General features: G+C 42.3%; 1 protein-coding gene across 1 annotated transcript in view; it reads left to right on the top strand.

The window, feature by feature from the left end:
• The first annotated feature begins 12,873 nt into the window (after positions 1-12,873).
• The window catches only part of ZNF385C (zinc finger protein 385C), a 200,907-nt gene continuing 197,070 nt past the window's right edge, over positions 12,874-16,710 (top strand). The window contains exon 1 of the mRNA XM_072111689.1: positions 12,874-12,981. The gene's annotated coding sequence lies outside the window, so the exon portion shown is untranslated. The remainder of the gene's footprint in view (positions 12,982-16,710) is intronic.

The following is a 16,710-nucleotide window of genomic DNA, read 5'->3' as shown; positions in this document are numbered from 1 at the left end:
TTACCATGAGCCTAAAAAAAAGGAAGCCATGGATAAAAATTATAAAAAGACTGTGACAATCCGTTGATCGACAGGGGTCCGAGGACCTTCACATATCTGATGTTGATTACTTATTTTAAGAATATCAATATATTGCTACATTTAAGTACACATTAATAGCATAGTATGGGTAGGGAAGACAACGGGGCTCATTTACTAAGGGTCCATCTTACGCATTTTCGTCGGGTTTCCCGACGATTTCTGTTTTGCGCTGAATTGCCCCGGGATTTTGGCGCATGTGATCGGATTTTGCCGCATTGGCGCCAGCTTGCATGTGACAGAAATGGGGAGGGCAGGCGGTTGGACAACCTGAAGGATTTGGACAAACCACGGAATTTAAAAAGGAATTATGTCGCAAGCTCAAGCACTCACATGCACCAGGAAGAAGAAGGTGAACTCCGGCGGACCTCAGCACGGAAGCGACGGATGCAGGAACTCGGGTGCACGATCTTAGTCGCAGTGCGAATCCTCGTCAGACAACGCACTGCGGGATCCTTACAAGACCGGGTAAGTAAATCTGCCCCAACATGTACAAAATACATAGTCAAAAAAAATCTGGTTCTTAGTCCCCAAACATTGGGCCACTTTGTGCAGTTTGCCTCACTAGCGTGCAGAGTGTACCGGAAGACTGGAGCACAGTCTTCATGAATCTGCCGTACCCCATGGGCACCCAATGTGGCTGAAATGAGTGCACCATTTTTTTCCTGATGCACCCAGTTTAATGGGATGACAATGTTGGACTTCTGCCACTTTAAGTGCACCGTATGTGCCGCAGCATGCATAGTGCATAGCATGACAAAGTACTGGTGGAAACAATTCATAAATACATGTGAGTTGTGAGGTGTTATATAGACAGGTTTGTGCCTTTCCTTTTTAAGTCCAATCAGTTTAATTAAACGCAGCTGGACTTCAATGAAGGAGTGGAACCATCTCAAGGAGGATCAGAAGGAAATAGACAGCATGTGAATCAAATATGAGTGTCACAGCATGTGATAGTTCAGTTTTTCTTGTTTAATGAATTAGCCAAAATATCTACATTTCTGATGGGATGCAGAGTTTACATTAATGATAAAAAACAAAACTTTTTTGATCTTACCAATTGGCTGCAATGAAACAGAGTGAAAAATTTAAAGAGGTCTGAATACTTTCCGTACCCACTGTAGATATGTAAGAAATCACTGCTCGGTAAATGCCATGATGGTCAAAATACTCCAAAACTGACACCTGTGAAAAGTGTGTTCTTTGGCTGTCAAAATTGCTTACTTGTCACCTGACACGTTGGTCCTCTCAACACTATTGGTTTGCCAAAAAAGACGGCACTTTACATAGAGAAATAAGTTCGGGTCCAGCAAATGGCTTCTCTCTGCTAGAACATTTTTTTAATCCCCATTATACTGGTATGGAATATTAACTAAGGTTAATCCTCAAGATTTAAGCTACCCCTTATTACCACAAGGGATTTGCAGAAGGGTGATGAATAAAATATTTTCTTCCAAAAATAAGAAATTTACTTTATGATAGACTCACTCATCACCCATCAGCTCTTGTCCTATGACGTACTGCTCCTGGTAAGTCACCACTGTAGCCAATCACTAGCTCCGACTACAACGGTGACATACTCTTTAAGGGAGGCAAGTAGGGTCCATTCTGCTCTCTATACACCCCTTTTTCTTTATCAGCAAAACCTTGATAAAACAAAAATCAATTTAGGGTCCCTTAATTCAAAATTGCCAATAAAATAAATCCCAGAAGGGCCTCTACTGAGTGTGACTATTTTCAAGAAGGGATTTAATGTATAGCGTGTGTTATCAGGCTGGGGACATGTTCAGTCTCAGTGATGGTGAACGGCTGAGTACGTAGCAGGTCTTATCTCCCTTCACTCTGTATGAAGACGGAATTCGCCAGCTTGTAGTATTTAAATAACTAAGGACACACTTATAGGTTATCAGTAGCACCCAGACCTACACAGTCAGCTAGATGGCCAAGAGAAATTTGTCCTTGAATTGAACTGATAAGCTGCATCATATTGGAGCATCGACTTTTATTTTGTCTTCAGAGTAGCTAGAAGGTATTAAAGTTGATAGTAAAAGACTTGAATTTGAGTTAAAGATTTGGATTTACTGTGTTGTTTTTGTTTTTCTAGTTTTGTTTTAATTTAGAGACTAAAATTATATATATTTGGTTCAAATAAATTAAGGTTGATTCTACAGGATATGGGAGAAGTGTCTACTTGCTGGGGGTCCTGAGAAGAAGATTCCACCAAACATGAAAGTGGAAGCAACAGCGCCATTTCTCAATTCACCTTTCTGATACTGCTAGTGCTGTAGTTCTTTATAACACTGAGATAAATGGAGTGGTGGTACACATAAATGAGAATAACCCATTTAAAGACCAGTGGAAGTACCAGTGGGCTCACCTCAGCTTTCCCCTTTAAGTTGTTAACTAATATTAGAGACAAAAGGAGATATCCATTTAAATGTACCCCTTCCCGCCGATGCCCGTTTTCGTTTTTGCGTTTCCATTTTTCACTCCCCACCTACAAAAATCTATAACTTTTTTATTTTTCCATGTACAGAGCTGTGTTATGGCTTATTTTCTGCAAAACAAATTACACTTTAAAATGGCAGTATTTAATATTCCATGGCCTGTACAGGGAAGCGGGAAAAAAATTCCAAATACAATGAAATTGGTGAAAAAACGCATTCGCGCCATATTCTTGTGGGCTTGGATTTTACGGACTTCACTGTATGCCCCAAATGACATGCCTACTTTATTCTTTTGGTCGGAACGATTACGGGCATATCAAATTTGTATAGGTTTTATAATGTTTTCATACATTTACAAAAATGAAAACCTCATGTACAAAAATTTTGGGGGGATTTTGCCATCTTCTGGCGCTAATAACTTTTTTATACTTTAGTGTACAGAGCTGTGGGTGGTGTCAGTTTTTGTGAGTTTTGATGACGTTTTCAACCTTATAATTTTTAGGACTGTACGACCTTTTGATCTCTTTTTATAGAATCTTTTATATTTTTTTAAATGGCAAAAAAGTGCCATTTTCGACTTTTTCAGTGCCATTGCGCTATTTTCAGTTACGGGGTTAAATGCTGTGAAAAAACGTTATTATATTTTGGGACTCAGCGATACCTAATGTGTTTATGATTTTTACTGTTTATTTATATTTATATCAGTTCTAGGAAAAGAGGGGTGATTTGAATCTTTAGGTTTTTTTATTATAATTTTTTTTTCCTTTTTTATTATTTTTATTTTTACTATTTTTCAGACTCCCTAGGGTACATTAACCCTAGGTTGTCTGATCGATCCTACCATATATTGCCATACTACAGTACGGCAGTATATGGGGATTTTCCTCCTCATTCATTACAATTTGCTGATAGCACATAGTAATGAAGGGGTTAAAACGAGACAGGGCGGAGGCTGTCATGGCGACGGATCGCCGCTCCCCAATGACATGTCGGTGAGCGACAATCCTTGGCAAGCCTTGGTGGCGATCGGAGGGAAAACACCCGCGGTGCTTGCGCCGATCGCGGGTTTTACCTGTAAGTCTTTGCTGCAATATGCAGCAAACACTTACAGGCTATGGAGAGGGCTCAGCCCTTGAGCCCTCTCCATGCACCCGCGCCCAGAATGTGACGTAATACTACGTCACATGTCGATAAGGGGTTAAAGACATTTTTAAAATTTTTCCTATGGAACATACAAAATCTCAATATCCATTATGCAGAACAGCAGCACTTAAGATCTCAAATTTACTAAGGGCCGTGCGCCAGTTTTCTGTAGAACCCTCTATTAGACTTTGTATGTTCTTCCTAGTGTAAACTGCTTGCACAGGTATTTAAAAAGTGTCTGTGCCACATATGTGTCGCACGTGACCCTTTTGTGGTGCGGCTGCCCTATTCACCATGCAACATAAATTAGTGGTCGTTCTGGTGCTCAGTTGGACCGTGCGACAGAATAGTGCCCCCGCAAAAAAAAGTGTTGCACTCTGTTGGAGCAGTGCAGGGGGCGCCAGATTTATGAACAGGCAAACTGCGTATAGTACAGACTGCACTGTTGTTAGTTAATGTGCTCCTTTGTGTTTATTTATAAATAAATAGGGAATTTGTTGGATATATTAAAAAAATGATGGTTTTCATACAGTATTTCTGCTAAAATAAGTTACTTACTAACATTTATCATCTCTGCTTTGTGTTATGTTTTTTATGTTATTACAATGTTAGAAAGATTATAAAGTGCACCGCATATGTCAAATGCAGAGGATAGACTTGAGGGCCTTCATTAGGCTTTTGGATGTCTAGGGATAAGAGGGAACTTCTCCCACCAACTGGCAAGGAACCAGGTGGAAGATAGCAAGTTGTGATCCTGGGGTGCATTCCCAAACACGTTATCATCTCCTGAAAGAGTGCCATCTAAGTAGATTGTAAAAAGGCAGCGTGTTGGAGCCAAGCAGGTGAACCACTGTTCTCATCAACGTAATTAAAAGATTTTATTTACTGTATTTTTTCGCACTATAGGACACTCCTTTACACACCCAGCTCTGCTACATCCATTTGTTCATTCACACACACAACCATGCTACATCCATACATTCACGCACACAGAAACAGAAATAGGAACACACTCAACACCGCTATACACACATAGGAACACACTGTCACTGCTATACACACTGCTACATACACTGGGCCATGCTGTGCAGACACAAACACACACTGACTGGACACTGCTATACACAGAAACACACCCCACCTTACCCTGTCCCAGTTTTCTGCCCCGCCAGCCTGGGGACCTTGAAGTATGTAGGAAGCATACTAGAGGTGATAACCATGTGGGGACCGGGAGAAGGAGAGAGCAGTGTGGAGGCTCTCCTCTCTAGGAGATCGGGTGATAGGGTGCAGCACTATGTCATCACCCAATCTCCATTACAGCGGTCAGGAGGGTCTGGCAGTGCTGGATCCTCCTGATCTTTGGACTATAAGACGCAGGCACTTTTTAGCAAGATTTTTTCTTGCTAAAAAGTGCATCTTATAGTCCGAAAAATATGGTATATGGTACTAAAATTAGTTTTTTTTGTTGAGATAAGCAGTACAAACTTGCTTCATAATTTCATTTGAGTCCAGTTACAGTTCAGTTCCCTACAATCTACCAGGAAATACAAATAAGTGACTTATAGAATGCCTAAATACTTAGATCCCTTTCACATAAGTGTTATGGGGACGATGGCACCCTGTCATGGTACAATGAGCACACATGTGTATCACCGTACCATACCGTCAACAGGAAAAAGATAGAGCATGCTATGTGAAAATGGTTGTATGCCTAGGATAACTGGTTTTAACAAAAGCTTCGATGATGAGCCCATCTCTAGAAAATTTGGGGTAGATGCAAGTAACAGTGAAAATCGGTTGTGTTTTTGAATGAACAGCACACTGCTGCACTTATTACAATACATTTTAAAGGTTTTTTTTAATGAACCATGATACCGATCCATTTATATATAAGATTGCATATCCTAGTCAGAATAGTTTTCATAGATCACTCTTAGACTGAAAAACTGAAGGAAGCATCCATTTTCACAAGCAGATAGTCCTCCTTTATGCCAAGTTCGTCTGTGTCAAAAATGGATCCAAAATGGCCCCTCGCTTTTTTGAGACCGATTGGATTCAGAGGTGATTCTAAACATAGGATATGGCCTTTTTTTTCTGAACATAAGAGAGAGAAACTCATTATTTCTTGTAATGTGTTTGCTACCAAAGTGTTGTGTGAACTAGCTCTTAAAGGACATTAAGATGAAGGATTGTAAATCATTGTAAATCAAGCACACTGACATACAGGTGTGTGCCCCCTCTGGCAGCTTCTTATGCCCTGATTTTTACAAAAAAGGCTTTCACTGTTATGCAAATGAGCCTGAGGGGTTCCAGGCTCCATAGGTGTTAATGGACTCTAGAGCTCCTCAGGGTCATTTGCATAATATTCAAAGCCTTTTTTTGTACAAATCATGGCATAGGAAGCTAAAAAAAGAGCAGATCCTGTCGGAGGGAGCACACACCTGTATGCAAGTGTGCTTGATTTACAATCCCTGATTCTGGTGGCAGATGTCCTTTAAGGCAATCCTTGTATTTGGACAAAAAGAAAGAAAACATACTCAGCCTGCTACAGACCCCTACTTATGTTTTTTGCACCTACAATCACTGCAGTCAATGAATGGACTCATAGAACCTGAGGATGAAGGTAGTGAAATCTTGTGGCCCCCAAGAAGCTGGATAAAGCAGGGTAAGTATGCTTTCCATTTCTTTTTTTTTACCACCCCTGTCTTGGCCTGCACAGGGTTTTTCATAATTCCTGGAAAACCCCTTTAAGCCTCAAACACAGAGGCAAATAATATTTCCAGTGTAACATAAAGGACACCTGTAAATGATTAATGTCCCTTGGTCAAAGGAATCAGTGGTCAGTTACTCAGGGATGTAAACACAATATACAGTGAGCAGACAGAATGGAGCCCAGATAAAGTATTTTGCTGAGGATATTGATTAGTTGTCCTATCCCACAACAGGTGAAAATAGGAATTCACAGCGGACAATGGAATCCGGCATGTAGTGGAAATACAACATGTAATCAATAGACATATATATTATGTATACCAAGGGGGTACGTGCGCTGTCAATAAAGCTTACTAAGATTGTTCTTTACATATGTATGGGTCGGCAACACATCTCTGCCTCTACAGATAATTGTATCTGTAATCCGATGTATGGAGAAAACAAAAACTGGATTTCAGAAACATAGAATTAATACCTGTTATTTTGATTGGTTTGCGGAATATATCATTTCAAAATGATCACCTTTGCAAAGGTCAGTCTGAATAATCGAGGCCCCACTTTTGGGTCTGTCAGAGTCATGAGAACATGAGAATGTGGTTAATGAAGTCAATGAATGGCCACAGCGGTGGTCATCCACCTCTCCCATGGAAATGAAGAACAATTACGACTGGAAGTTTCCCAGGAGTCTGTTTGGCCATCTCACCTTTATCAGAGTTCTGGCCACAGCAATCATGTGGCCACCAATACTTTCAGCCAAGAGGGGGTACAAATGATGGACATGAGGGTCAGGTCACAGAAGTGGCCTACCTTTTTTTGATAGACAGAGTGTGGGCAAGGAGCAAACTGCAAGTAGATAGAATATGGCCATGACAGGCTGGGTTTTGAAGAACAAGAAAATGGTGGGTGGAGTCGCTTAGGGGTGGAGTTATTAGTTTAGGATGATAGGCAGATTTGAATTGGGGGCTGGAGTTAGTATTGGGGTAAATATAGGGTTGCCGGAAGGGTTCTTGACAACAGCTAATTGAGGTAAGGTAAGGTGAATCGGTGGTGAGAGATTTAAAGGAAACCTACCACTTAGAATGGTCGGTGTAAGCAGTAAATATCGAGCACCAGCGCCGAAGCCTCTTCTGCTCTAGAGTTTAAAAAGTGTTAAAACCGCGATACCGCGGTTTATAACACAAACGAAAGTAAGTACCGGCACCAGCTCACCCCGAGCTGGTGCTCGGTATTTACTGCTTACACCGACCATTCTAAGTGGTAGGTTTCCTTTAAGGGGGTGACTCCTGAGGAGCTGGTTTTGTTTATTATTATAGTTTTAGTCACATCTGCTCTCACCACTTTGTAGGAGGTCTCCAGTTGATGGTTATGGTAGGTGTGGCTTGCACGCTGAGTGTGTTTATGGTTATTGTTGATATTTTATACATAATGGACTGGAAACTATGAAGACAGACTTTTTCAGCAGTATGTTAAGTAGAACCCTCACTTGCAGTACTTCTGCGTTCTTACCTTGATGCGGGGAATCAGCTGTGGTGGGTCTCACATTCGTGGATTCTACTCTCTGTGGGGTTGTGTTGAGTTCTGACAAGTAGGTAACAGTATGTTACTGGGGCACATTTACTTACCCGGTCCGGAGGAGACCTCAAAAGTGCATTGTCCAAAGCCCCCACCCACCCCCTGATTTCTGTTGCTTAAAAGCCGGCACCGATGCGCCAAAATCCGATTGCGTGTGACACAATCCCCTTCTAAAACCCTGTCCCAGCGACGCGATCCCTGAAAACATCGGAAAACCTAACGGAAATGCCGCCGCAGGACCCTTAGCCCCATTGTGTATTTGGATACTAATTTTTATGCTCATAAATTACATCACAGGTTAGCCGGGTTGCTATATAACCAGGAGTAGGTCAGCACATAGCTACGATCCCAAACATTGGGTGGGCTTTGAAAGACACTTATTTTTTGGCTGCAACTCATACTGGCTCAAAAGAATCTTGCTCCTTTCCAGGATGTGATGATGGGGTTGGTTGGCGCCTTTCTCCTGGACCAAGAGCATTGTCAATACTTGTAAATTTAGACATAAGTGCTCCATATGTAAGGCTCCATACGAAGAGTCAGGAAGCAAAGCTACTAACTGAGGGTTTTATGGTGGGGTTAATAATACCACATGAAGCTGCATGCTCAAGCGTGAAGTAGCTAGGATTAAACTGCATAAAAAAGTTGGGTAGGATGGCCAGTTTCTTTAGGGAACCCCTTTATGAAAAGATGATACATCACCTGTTCGCCACCCCCCCACCCTTGGGAAGTCTGTAAATAGGGGCCTCTCCAAAGAGATAACTGCAGTATCTTACAAGTCCTTTAATGTAGCAGTACTGTTAGTGCGAAGGGTGAACCCTGACATGCTTTTAGCAAAATCATACATTGAGATTAAACAGCTGTGGGAAAATGAATGCTGAGCTCTGATTAGGTGCCATGAGCATCTACACAGTTTTGCTCTCAGAAAATCAACCCCATAGTTTGCGTTTTGTTTACTTCCGGTTCATGACAGTTGTTTCTATCTGTTGGCTTGTAGATTAGAGGATCAGTTTTACGATGACATGTGTTTTTTGTCATAGGGTGCCCAATCTGTTTTTTGCTTCATTGGAATGGGCAGGTTGCAGATATATCTAGTTTTGTTTTGCAATTGTTCATATAGGCAATTGGCAAGTGTGGTTTTGGTCACAATATACTGGTATTCCTTGGTCGACAGATATGGGTTTAACCGAAAACATTACTCTTTTGGAAATGTTCCCTATTCTGATGCATAGCAAACAAATTCATTTTTGGACCCATAATATGTCAGTTTTGTTAGCAGTTTATCCTTTTTTCATTGCCTGTTTTGCATTGCTGCATCGATTACTTGTAGTGTGTATGCATTTTAACATCTAGTTCTGTGCATCCCATGTGCCTTGAGTCTGTAATTTGTGTTAAGGACCTGTTTATTCCGGTGTAAGACGGATCAAGCCAGAAGGTGGAGTTGCTTGTCTATCATTGTGGTTGGGGAAATATGGTGTCCCTGCAAAGGGGTCGGGCCTACATGGATATGAAACGGGTTGGAGAATGCTTTTTTAATGCCTGAACATAGGTTCCCTTTCACATGCTTTCTTTTTGAGTCTGTATTTAAATCATAGATTAGGTCACAGGATTTCAATGAGAAGAGCCTGTTGAGACTGGGGACAAATCTGCTCAGGCCCAATGTCCAGGATTATGTTTTTTTAAATAGATCCCAGGAAGTAAAAATAACAAGCAGCATATACTCACCCCTCTCCAGTGCTCCGTTTCAGCACACCAGGTCCATCACAGCCAGGTTGCTGCCCACCTGCTACAGCAGCAGTTGTAGGCTGCAGTTGTCTAGGTGTTACCTGTAATATCCATGACCGGAATCCCTGGACCATCACAAGTACGCATGCACCAGAAGTTTGGTGGTGAGACGGTTCTCACACTGACGTGGCCTAAGGTCAAGTGACCAGGGACCCCCTCCCCCTGCGGACATACTGACCTCCTCCCTCCACTCTCCCCCTGTGGACATACTGACCCCCCCCCCCCCCCTACCCCTGCGGACACACTGACCCCCTCCGGGAAAGAAAAAAAACTCATCTTTTCTGGTTCCCCCGGAACAGCGCCTGCAGCTGCCTTATTTCTTCGACCTGGGCCTCACGTACGCGCCGGCCCTGACGCCGGCACACGTGATCTGATGGCGTCATCATGTGCGCCGGCTTCAGAGCTGTCGCATACCGTGCGGAGCTCCCCTTTCGGGGGAACCAGTACAGGTGAGTTTTAGATTCTGCCGACGAGCGCAGCATAGAGGCAGAAAAGTAATTGATCCAGATGGTGATCATTTGTAACAGTGTCTTATAGTGACACTGGTACAATTGATCCAGCACCCCGGGGCCCCAGCACCTGCCTCGGTTGGCCGGGTGCTGGCGCCAGGCCTGACTATCTGGACAGCGTCTTATACCTTTGACATCAGCCAGGAGGCTTAAATAATAAATATGGCATGTAATAAATCACCGCCTGAGAAAACAATATCTGTGAAACGCATTGGGGCTCTGTCTAGTGTCCACTGTTAAAATACGTAGGTGTATCACTATGCCCTTAGTGTGATTGCCAGTGGCGGATTAAGCCTTTCATGGGCCCCTGGCTGCATAAAGATTATGGCCCTGCCACCAAATTTGAGTACCCACAACCTCCACTTCCTAGGTGCCCAGTACCAGCAGCCTCCCTTCCCCCTGTGCTCGGTATTAAACCTACTCACCAATGCTGTCCACTCTGGAGCTGCAGGACATCAGGACAAACACGCATGGAAGTGCATTTACATCATGAGGCTGTTGCCCTTCCATCGTGGGGTTAAAGTGTGGGGTACTGCCCTGGCCGAGCCACACTCTGTGTTGATAGCATCTTAGACATAGATGCTATTAACTATTGCTGCTTCCATTGTTTTAACTAGCAGGGGCCTCCGAAGATCCCTAGCATAACACTAGGTTCTGAGGGTATCTCTTGTGGGCAAGTGGGCCTTGGCACTTGCAGTGCCATGAACGGTGGCCACGCCCACACTGTATCTTCTAATGGGGGGTGGGCCAGCCAAAAAGCATGTCCCCGGATGGTTGGCCATTCTGCCTAGATGAAGATCCGCCATTGCTCTTAGTGGGGGGATGGTTGATCTACACAACAGCAAAGATTAAACCCATACTATATATGAACAATATATATTGTAACGTTTATACTGCACCATTCCTCTGGGTTTTGTGCCATTTGTATCCAGCACTTTATGGAATGGAATCTGTTTTTATGCAATCATGTGATATTATGGTACAGTGTGAATTTTAAAGTAATTAAAGTAAAGTAAGTTTTTTTTTATGTTGTTGACCTTGATTTTTGTACAGTTATAATTCTGGAGTTTGCTACAGTTATGTGGGGGACTGACGTCATAGATCTGATCCTATAATTTAGCTTGAGGATGAGAATGCTATTAACATCCATGTATTCTGCAAGTAACAAAGTGTATAGAGTACAATCAAGAGACTGCAGGGGTTAAAGGCTTGTTGTTGGACCAAAGGCTTGAAGAGGTGGCAGCCAAGATTAGCGAAGAGGTGATCCAGATTGCAAGGGGTTAAAAGGGACAGAAAAGGATGGAGACCACCCAGCAGTGTGTCACAGAGAACACACTTTAAGGACAGTTGTTATCTTTTATGCTTGTCATTACATTCACATCAGTCGAGTCAATTGGTGGCATTTATTATTTGCTTTGCTCCATTTTTTTGGTGGTCACATTTTTTTATGAATCTGCGCCATATTTATTATATTTCGGCTTCACGCCTTTTATGTCGTCACTTTTATGTCTTCAATTTTGGCTGTAGCTCTTTAATACTGACACTTATCCTGCACTTTTTCCTCACACTTTTTTGGCGCAATATTAGAACATCAAAAAGCAAGTCTACCGAATTTGAAACCCCTTCTTGAATGTGGTTTTTACATTTATGACACGGGTTTGTTCTTCTTAGGGTAAATTCACCCAGCGTATGCCGACATACCGCTGTGCGCTGGAGAGAAGGCGCATGAAGAGGAGAAGATAGCAGACTCTGTCTTTTTCCCGTGTACGGTGCGGAACGGTGCTACATATGTGTGGCAACGTACCACGGCCGGGCCACCATTGCCATCTATGGAGATGTGTATGCGGCTGCATATACATCCCCTAGACGGCTGTGTGAATGTACCCTTAAGGTGCGCCAAATACATTAAGGCTAAACAATCCAATAAAGACCTTTTTTATTGTTTGAATACATTAAAAGCTAAGTTTTAGACCAATGGGCCTCAGTGAGGTCCCCAGGGACCTTTTTTGTAAATAATAAATACATTAAGGCGGTGCGAATTAACATCACAGTGCGAATTACAGATAAAAATGGCTGCCAAAAAACTACACCTAGCGCCACACATAATGCATTCACCCCAATGTCTCCTTGAAGGTAGGTTTTTGGATACCTACATGCTAAGGGTCAGCTGCACATTACAGGGCAGGAGAGGTAATGACAAAGTTATCTTTCAGGGTTCATGTTACAATATGGTTAGTTTTATCTTTAATAATGCAGTGGCCATTATTTTATTGAAAATAAATGATCATAGTGTTTTATGAGGAAAGGCTCGTGCAGAAGTTTAGGTGTTATCTGTTACATCCATACAGGTCCAGCAAGCAGTGGGTCTGAGGTAAAACAACCATGAGGTAGCTTCCCCTGGTTGTAGAAGAAGCATTAGTAGTAATGTTTCCCAGTAAATCAGACACATTCACACACACACACTGGATGAGTGACTGGAAGCCGCAGCAGCAGGAGTGACAATGTAACCTGAGCCTGACTGGAGCTGCCGCTCAGGTAGAGGAGAGCGCAGCGCCCCCTAGCGCCCTGCTGCCTCCGGCCCGGCCCCCTGTCCAGCTGTGCTGCACCGGCCGTGTGTGAGGAGACAGTGCTGAGGGTGCGCGGAGGGTGCGGGGTGGGCTGTGTCACCCTCACTCACCAGGTGGACAGCAAGTTGGGTGTGGAAACAGCAGCGCAGAGGACAGCAGAGCCGGCGGCAGGTGAGTGTCCTGTGTTATATGTACAACCCATTCATCTTATGTCATACAGGACAGGGTGCAGGTATCTAACCAGATATCTAAGCATACACTAATGTGTATCTATGTGTGGAGAGGGTCACACTCTGTGTGTATCTCATCTAGAAGTGGAGATAGAGTAGTGCAGGTATCTAAGCAAGTATCTAAGAATATTATGTGTAAGTATCTAAGCATGTAAGAATATGCCTGTCCATGTATGCAGACTATATACACTTCATGTTATACACAGTATACTGAGGATGTATCTAAGCACTTAGGGTTACACATTGATATAAGTTTTCTCAGTAAATGAATAAGTCTTTATATCATTTATGTTCTGCATATATTCTGAGCGGGTGCTTATACTACATAACCTGGTATATGTTATATAAGAGTGTATCTAAGAATGTATCTCACTCCTATATGTATAATATATCATCAGGCATTATTTGGTATGTAAATTATACATATTTATATACAGTATCTGCATTTATGTCTATGGAGTTAACGGATACTTTATGATTCTTGTCATACACATAGTATATACCTTTGGTGAGTATATAATGTTGCAATGTGTGTGTATCTAAGCAGGTATCTAAGCACCTATATATGAAGCTTTCTGTCAAGTCTGTAAATGAATGTGTTCATTATATAATTTAAGTTATGCATATTATATTATTATCTAATCACATAAAAAAGAGCTTATGAAGTCATTATATGTGATTTATGTCCGGAACACATGCTTCATGTTAAGAATGTTTCAAAATTTTACTGTATTCTTCATAACACTGTGTATGTATCTAAGCCAGGTATCTTAGACATGTACTTATAACAAAACACATTATGTATCTAAGCAGATATCAAAGCACCACTATTTGTCGATACTGTCAAGTCAGTAAATGATTGATGCCACTATGTTATATGTTATATACTTTGGTTGGTTTAGTAGAGACTTATATACAGCACTGATATGTATCTAAGCAGGTATCTAAACACCAGTGTGTGTTACTTAATGTTAAACCAGTGAGTGAATGGACTCTGTATATATTATTTAGTAGATGACCAGTGACTGTTGTATCTAAGCTCCAATATGACTGATGACCATTAACCCCTTTACCAATGTATGTGATATTTAGTGGTAGATAAAGATATTTCTACACTTACAATGGTACAATGGCCGTCATCATTACTGAATGTCGCTCTATACATGTTGCGGCACATGCAACTATAAAATGATTGTATTATTCCTAAATACTTTGTGCTTCTCCCATTTGAAAGACCTCATTTATCTAACCTTTCCTTTTTACCTGTAGAAGCCAACCATAAAACAACTTTCAGAAAGCAAATTTCTTGGGCAGTGTGAGAAATGAAATCCTAGCTCTGGCCAGTGTATAACCAGTTTCTCATCCACATGTCCGTTTATCATCCGTTTCTCCATATCCACACAAAAAAACAGGAGGCTGACAGATGATGTCCTCAGCTTGTCCCAACCCCTTGAAGTGTCACATGATTGTGTTACCTGTTCCCTGTTATCTGCATGCAGAAGACACCTGGATGTCATCCGTGTGGCAGTAATATTTTTCATTTTCCCCTAGACTTTTATGTGAAGGGACAACCCACAAACACGAGCAGGAATAGGAACTTCTCTGAGTTTACTACAGCCTCCACATGGATCCATGCAAAACATGTTTACATACATGGGTCCATTGGAATTAATGTATCAGGGTGCCATCCGAAAAAAATAGATAGCACATGGACTAAAACAACGTTCCTGTGCATGGCATGTTAGTTTTGGCAAAGTAAGGCTATATTCACATTAATATGTGCTCAGGTAGCCTGAACGAGCACACGTTACGCTCTGGAGATGAGGAGGGATGAGCGCTGCACTCCATAGGAAATAGCGTGCACGGCCGCAAACATATATGGTACGGTGCCACATCTGTATATATATTCGATCTTTTATCATATATACCAGTAATAAGATCTCTATACAATACTGTGGAATATGTAGGCTCTATTCCTAAGATGTTGGTGCAGAATGGCGCCATATTGTTATATTATCAAAGGTTTTTTGAAGTCAGTTTTACTGGAGGCTCGGTTGCCGTAATTTGTAACTTTGTCATACAAAGTTTTATACATTTGGTGCCTAAATGTGTACTGTGATGTTTTTTACGCTTTCTATGCCTTCCCCTAACTGGAGTAAGATTGTAAAAGCCCACAAAATCTATACTACAAAACTTTGTTTATAATAATGGTCTCTTCATATGGGTCCCCTAAGGCTCTTTGATCCAGTAAACTGCACTCTCTGCAAATTATAACCGACTGGCCCGGGTAAGTAAATCTGCCCCATTATGACCAAAAACAATGTAGCTTAATTCTTTTTCTTATATTTCCTTTGGCTTAAAAACTGACACAGAAACTGCTTGTATGAATCCTGCCTCAGGTTAAGGACACATGGAGGGATATTTATGAGCCCCTAGGTATGATAGTGCCCGCTGGGCAAAACTATGCTAGTTGTACATAAAAACCTGCAGACGAAAGTTCACAGGTTTTTTAAATTTACGCATGTTGCCGGCAGCTACATCCCTCTGCGCCCCTCCACACCCACATGGCTTGGTGGCGGTGTAGTCGCTGTTAAAACTGACATAGAAGCAGTGATATATCTCACACATGGGGTGTAATACTGTTTAGGCAGGCAAAATTGCTGGTGCTTCTCCAGTGCTGATTTACAGCGGACACTTTCTCTAAAAACAGTGAGGCAGATTTACTTACCCGGTCCAGTCGCGATCCAGCGGCGGGTTCTCCGACGCTGATTCGGGTCCGGCCGGGATTCACTAAGGTCCATGCGCCGATATCCACTAGGTGCCGCTGCTGCGCAGAGGTCCGCTGGAGTTCACCGGAGTTCACCTTCTATTTCTTGGTGCAGGTAAGTGCGTGTCAAACAACACTTAAAAATATTGCGATTTTTCAGAATCCGTCGGGTTTTTGATAGCCATGCCCCTCGATTTCCGTCCCATGCATGCCAGCACGGAAGCGCCACAATCCGATCGTGTGCGTCAAAAATCCCGGGGCAATTCTGTGCAAATCGGAAAAATTCGGAAAACCCGACGAAAAAAAGTAAATGGGGCCCTTAGTAAATGACCCCGAGTGTGCAAAACTGCAACTGAAAAATAGTGTGTGAAGGAAGCCATAAGATGATGCGTTTTTCATTGCTTTTATTAATGTGCCCCTTTATGCCTGTGTCTGGGGATAAGTGCACTTAGTGTACGTCTAATGGTGCATGTGACCAGGGTTGTGTAGTTACTTAACTTGCTATCGGAAATTCATGAACGGAGAGAATGTTCTGAACTACAACAAGTTCTTTTGACATTCATTCATGAATCAGCCCTTGTCACTTCAAAAGGGAGTGTGCTCGGCACAGGCTGGGCACCACCACCCATGCTGGAAGCTGATGTTTACTTATGGTCCCTCAAGACTAAACATTTATGATGCCCATGTTGAAGCCCCCACCATGAGCGCAGTTGTTAGCTCATATTTTACACCCATACACAATATGTTCCCTTAATGCAAGCGATCCATTACACACTCGGACAAATTACGGCTCCAGGCTCTTTCTTCTTGATAGAATGAATTACCCTCAATTTAGGTAAGCAGAAAGAATACAGCCCGTTCTCTGTCTGAAGTCTCCCTTTATGTGAGTAATGCATCCTGGCT

This window comes from Engystomops pustulosus, chromosome 6 (genome assembly GCF_040894005.1).
Source record: "Engystomops pustulosus chromosome 6, aEngPut4.maternal, whole genome shotgun sequence".
Taxonomy (NCBI): Eukaryota; Metazoa; Chordata; class Amphibia; order Anura; family Leptodactylidae; genus Engystomops; species Engystomops pustulosus.
This window is presented reverse-complemented; position numbering and strand designations above follow the sequence as displayed.